Source organism: Podarcis vaucheri (genome assembly GCF_965113315.1).
Source record: "Podarcis vaucheri genome assembly, chromosome: 2".
In the NCBI taxonomy this organism is placed as follows: domain Eukaryota; kingdom Metazoa; phylum Chordata; class Lepidosauria; order Squamata; family Lacertidae; genus Podarcis; species Podarcis vaucheri.
In genome coordinates, this window is record NC_138760.1 from 26,634,372 (window position 1) to 26,640,119 (window position 5,748).

The window sequence follows — 5,748 nt, forward strand, 5'->3', positions numbered from 1 at the left end:
CCGGCGCCGCCGCGAATGCCGGGAAGCCGGCTCGTGACGTCAGCGACGAGCTCGTTCGCGCCCTCTTCCCCCGCCCCCGCAAGATTCTCCTCTGCTGTTCCTCGAAAGGCGGGGCAGGGAAGGGGGCGCGCACGCGCACGTTCTCGTCCTCGAAGCCGGCCGGCCGGCGTGCCGGGTGGCTGTAAACTAGGCCAAACGGAAGCGGCTCTCCTTGTCCGGCCTGCCATCAACGCCGGCCCAGGAAGAGTCTCGGCCTGAAACGACCTGTAGGGCTTCCAACCCCTCCACTTTACGCTACTCCCCCCCCCCATTTAAAAGCGAAAGGAGGGTCGCCCCCCGCACGGCTTAGGGAGCGAGCTGCCTGCGCCCCCGGGAAGAGAAATTTCGTGCGATTAACGGTAATGGTGAACTCCTCCCGGCTTAGGGAGCCTTTCAAAGCGATGGTAATGAAGGAAGCCCTTCATAGCGCATAGGTTTCCAGGAAAAGTACAGCACCCGCTATGGGCGTAGCCAAGGGAGGGGCAGCTGCCCCCACAATCTATAAAAATCAACATTTGTTGTTTAGTCGTGTCCGACTAAACAGGGAGAAATGTAAAGTATTGCACTTGGGCAAAAAAAATGAGAGGCACAAATACAATATGGGTGACACCTGGCTTGAGAGCAGTACATGTGAAAAGGATCTAGGAGTCTTGGTTGACCACAAACTTGACATGAGCCAACAGTGTGACGCGGCAGCTAAAAAAGCCAATGCAATTCTGGGCTGCATCAATAGTATAGCATCTAGATCAAGGGAAGTAATAGTGCCACTGTATTCTGCTCTGGTCAGACCACACCTGGAGTACTGTGTCCAGTTCTGGGCACCACAATTCAAGAAGGACACTGACAAACTGGAACGTGTCCAGAGGAGGGCAACCAAAATGGTCAAAGGCCTGGAAACGATGCCTTATGAGGAACGGCTAAGGGAGCTGGGCATGTTTAGCCTGGAGAAGAGGAGGTTAAGGGGTGATATGATAGCCATGTTCAAATATATAAAAGGATGTCACATAGAGGAGGGAGAAAGGTTGTTTTCTGCTGCTCCGGAGAAGCAGACACGGAGCAATGGATCCAAACTACAAGAAAGAAGATTCCACCTAAACATTAGGAAGAACTTCCTGACAGTAAGAGCTGTTCGACAGTGGAATTTGCTGCCAAGGAGTGTGGTGGAGTCTCCTACTTTGGAGGTCTTTAAGCAGAGGCTTGACAACCATATGTCAGGAGTGCTCTGATGGTGTTTCCTGCTTGGCAGGGGGTTGGACTCGATGGCCCTTGTGGTCTCTTCCAACTCTATGATTCTATGATTCTATTCTATGACTCTTTGTGACCCCATGGACTAGAGCACGCCAGGCACTCCTGTCTTCCACTGCCTCCCGCAGTTTGCTCAGACTCATGCTGGTAGCTTCGAGAACACTGTCCAACCATCTCGTCCTCTGTCGTCCCCTTTTCCTTGTGCCCTCAATCTTTCCCAACATCAGGGTCTTTTCCGGGGAGTCTTCTCATGAGGTGGCCAAAGCATTGGAGCCTCAGCTTCAGGATCTGCCCTTCCAGTGAGCACTCGGGGCTGATTTCTTTAAGAATTGAGAGGTTTGATCTTCTTGCAGTCCATGGGACTCTCAAGAGTCTCCTCCAGCACCATAATTCAAAAGCATCAATTCTTCGTTAATCAGCCTTCTAGAAAACTCAGGTGCTGCCCTCTAACAAAAGGCCTGCTCTCCATGGTACCCACTTTGGAAAGTCCAATTCTATTGTCACGGCAAGAACCGCTGAATGCACTGCACTTAACAGCAGTAATATAAAAGTCTTGCGTCCCTGACCTGATGAGAACCCAATCCTATTAATTTTGTGCATTGTGCTCCTCTTCAGCGAAGTTGCTTCTAAATTTCAACTGCAGAGTGATCTTTCTGCAGGAATAGTGTTGCCCCAAGGCAACAGGCTCATTCCTCCATTCCCAAGCACCCCACTCTCTTCCCTTTTCGCTTGCCAAAACGAGTAGCAATAATGGCGATTTATTTTGTCTTGAATGTAGTTAAGTGGTACAAAAGCAGCACAGCAGCAGAGAGGACACAGGATAGGAGAGTGGAAGGACACACCACTCTGGATGATGACAGCAACCATCACGATACTGGAATGTAACAGGCCAACTTGCAGCACTGAAGAGAGTCATTGCAGAGGTCACTACCACAAGTGCATATGAGCTGTAGAAAGGAAAGAGTGCACACATTTGTGTTTTTAACTGCCCTGGGGTCATCTGATGGAGGGTGAGCCAAAACAGGTATTTAAAAATAAAAAAGACACATGGCAATAAACCATAGCATTCTGCTCTCACACAACTCACAGGAAACTTGAGACTGATCCACACCCTATATTTAAAGCACATCTAACACACTTTATAAACACATGACATCCTCAAAGAATCCTGATAACTGTAGGGTTTTTTAAAGGTGCTGGGAATTATAGCTATGGTCTCAGAGTTTTTTGGAGGAATGATGTGTATCAGTTGTGCTTTAAATGTTTGGTGAGAACCTATCTAAAGACTACCCATTGGAAACAAGATGGCAGCACAAAATTATTATTATTATTATTATTATTATTATTATTCCTGATAAGTAATTAAGTTTGTATACTTCCCTTTATCTGTAGATCTCTCAGCAGTTCACAACATATACAAGATAAAAAAGACAAAAGAAATAATAAAAGCAAGAATAATTCCTCCTCCCACATTTTTTTATTTTTATTTACTCATCCAAAACCTATTTTGGTATTATCCAGGAATCAATTCAGTTTGAGTAAGGCTGCAGAACTCAAGTGCCAGGACTATTAGTATTATAAAGGAAAAATGATGATTGGAATAGACATTAAAAGTGCACAGAACCAAGCAAATAATACACATACAACAAACAAAGCAACAAAGCCAAAAAGCAGAGTAACAGTACAGCAATTATCAGATTTCCCAGAAGACCTTCATGCCTCTGGATAAAGATACCAGTGGGACTCCCAACAGCAGCTACAAACACCACCATTTAAGTGCAGAATCCATTTTTGGAAAAGGAGAGCTGAGGTCAGGTGTATAAAATCAGTTCTAATACTGGTGATATAGCACCCACAAACCCCTGTACCCCCACACTATACCTACCTTGGGAATTTCAAATGATCATAGACACTGTGTGTGTGTGTGTGTGTGTGTGTGTGTGTGTACATTAGTTGACGTGTCAGCTAAAGGCTTACAACAGACTAAGGGATTGCATCATCAAAGCAATAACCACACAGAAAATGAAAGCAAAATCTCAGCGCTAGCTCCAATATGCAACAGGTCCCAGATAAATTCCCCAAGCACAAGGCTTTGTTTCTTCAAAAGTTTGTAACCTGGACTTTATTAGTCCTATCAGTACAGGCATAAATTATAACAGAGAAATCCACCACACCCCTGGATCTTAAAGAAGCAGCAGACAACTACAGGGAGAGGTCCCACTTCATGTTTTTAGTTGCAATATAGCTATGGCTTTAAAGGTAATATCAGCACCTTAGATTGGGCTTGTAATTGAATATGCAGCCAATGCAGTTGTTTTAAGGATCAGTGAAATATGAACCATGATTTTCATACCTATTAAACATCTGGTAATTGCATTCAGCACTAATTGACTCTCTGGCTTCAAGGATAATTTATTGCAATAATCAAAAGAGAAAGTTACCAAGGCATGGACCACTGGTCAGACTATCCCTGTCCAGGAACAGTTGTAGCTGGTGAACTACTTGAAACTGGAAAGAGACACTTCTCTCCACCAAAGCCTCAAGTGACAGTGCTGTATCCACAAATACCCATGAAGTACATACCTGGGTTACACAAGGTTGTAGCCAATGCTGAAATGAATAGACCCAAATTAGTCATATTCATTGATAATGATGGGTCTACTCCAAGTACAGCCTACCATAAGTCAAGATGTAGGATCAGTACTTGGGCAATGCCCAGAACAATGAATGTTACTTTGGGATACGGCAAAACTACACACAATTGTGTAGTTCAGCAAGTATGTGTTGCTGGCATTTCCTGGACTAAAGGAAATACAACAATGTTTTGAGACATTAGATTCATTTTAATCAAGTGTTTTCAGTCTTTAGCTTTATCTCTCTTGTGACTGAACTCAACTACAATATGGATGCTAAATCCAAAACCATTATTATCAAAACTCAATAGCGTACAAAGGTTATAAAGCTAGAATAAAGTGTTACGTTTCTGGACAATGTGAAACGTGAATGGATAAAATAGTGAATTCCATGAAGTCACAAATGAAGATTTGGGGGGGAAACTATCACGCTTCTCAAATTTATTTATTTGGAATAAACATTTGAGCAAAATCGTTCTACAACAAGCTAGAGAATAGAAATTGTTAAGGTTAGTTTTATAGACTCCAATGGAACATTAGGAACAAACGGCAAAAGCCTGGGATGGGATATAGCAGAATTCCAATTTTGCATACATTCTAAAATCAAACGAATAACAAGCAAACTCCTCAGATCCCACTGATGAAATGCTGAAAACTGTTCTCTTTCTCAGAGGAATCGCCTTCCAAGACTCCTGCAGTTTTGACCTTGCTAGGCTCGACTTGGCTCCCCATAAGTCACGTGTGCCCAATGTGCCACGCAAGCCTTTATTCTTCCTGCCCACCTTCCATTCCCATCCAACCTATAACCATGTGCTCGGTGGCTAGTTGGCAGCAGGAGCAGGCGCTCTCAAGGCTGGCACATTGTCCTTGATCATCCAAAATGAGGTCTGCCAAGTTCCGCTGGTTTACATCTTTCAAAATCGACATGAGTGCCGCCATCAGAAGAGGGTTCTTCTGCCCCGTCTGGAAACCTGGCGGTGGACCCAGGCACCGCTGGTCAGTGGCCTAGGTCTGCAAAAAAAGAGGACACCTTTGCTGGCTTCTACTTTTAACTATGACGACTCTCCTTTTACATACCCGTAAAAAGGGGATGTGGGTGGTGCTGTGGGTTAAACCACAGAGCCTTGGACTTGCCGATCAAAAGGTTGGCGGTTCGAATCCCCGTGATGGGGTGAGCTCCTGTTGCTCAGTCCCTGCTCCTGCCAACCTAGCAGTTTGAAAGCACATAAAAGTGCAAGTAGATAAATAGGTACTGCTCTGGCGGGAAGGCAAACGGCGTTTCCGTGCGCTGCTCTGGTTCGCCAGAAGCGGCTTAGTCACGCTGTCCACATGACCCGGAAGCTGTACACCGGCTCCCTCGGCCAATAAAGCGAGATGAGCGCCGCAACCCCAGAGTCGGCCACGACTGGACCTAATGGTCAAGGGTCCCTTTACCTTTAAAAAGGAGGGTGCGTCCTGGAAAAAGAGGACGCACGGCAACCCTAGCTGGGCCGCATGGTGTTTTTGTGTCTCTGTGGGTGACCTTAGGCCGCTCGCTGTCTCTGTCTCCCTAGCCCACCTAACAGGGCTGTTGTGCGGATAAAGAGCGCGTGGGAGAGGGAAGGACGCCCTGAGGGCCCCCGAAGGAAAGGAAAGGCAAAAAAAACAGGACGCAAATCGAACAAGGCAAAACGGGAGGCTCGTTCCCGCTCCACCCCGCCATCAATTCCCCCGCCGCCGTTGCCACGGCAACCGGAGCGGCCTGGAAAATAAACAGCCGCGGCAACAAGGCGGGCGGGAGGGGGGGCGGGGAAGGCGCGAGCCGACAGAGACAAGAGGAAGTCCTGCCTCT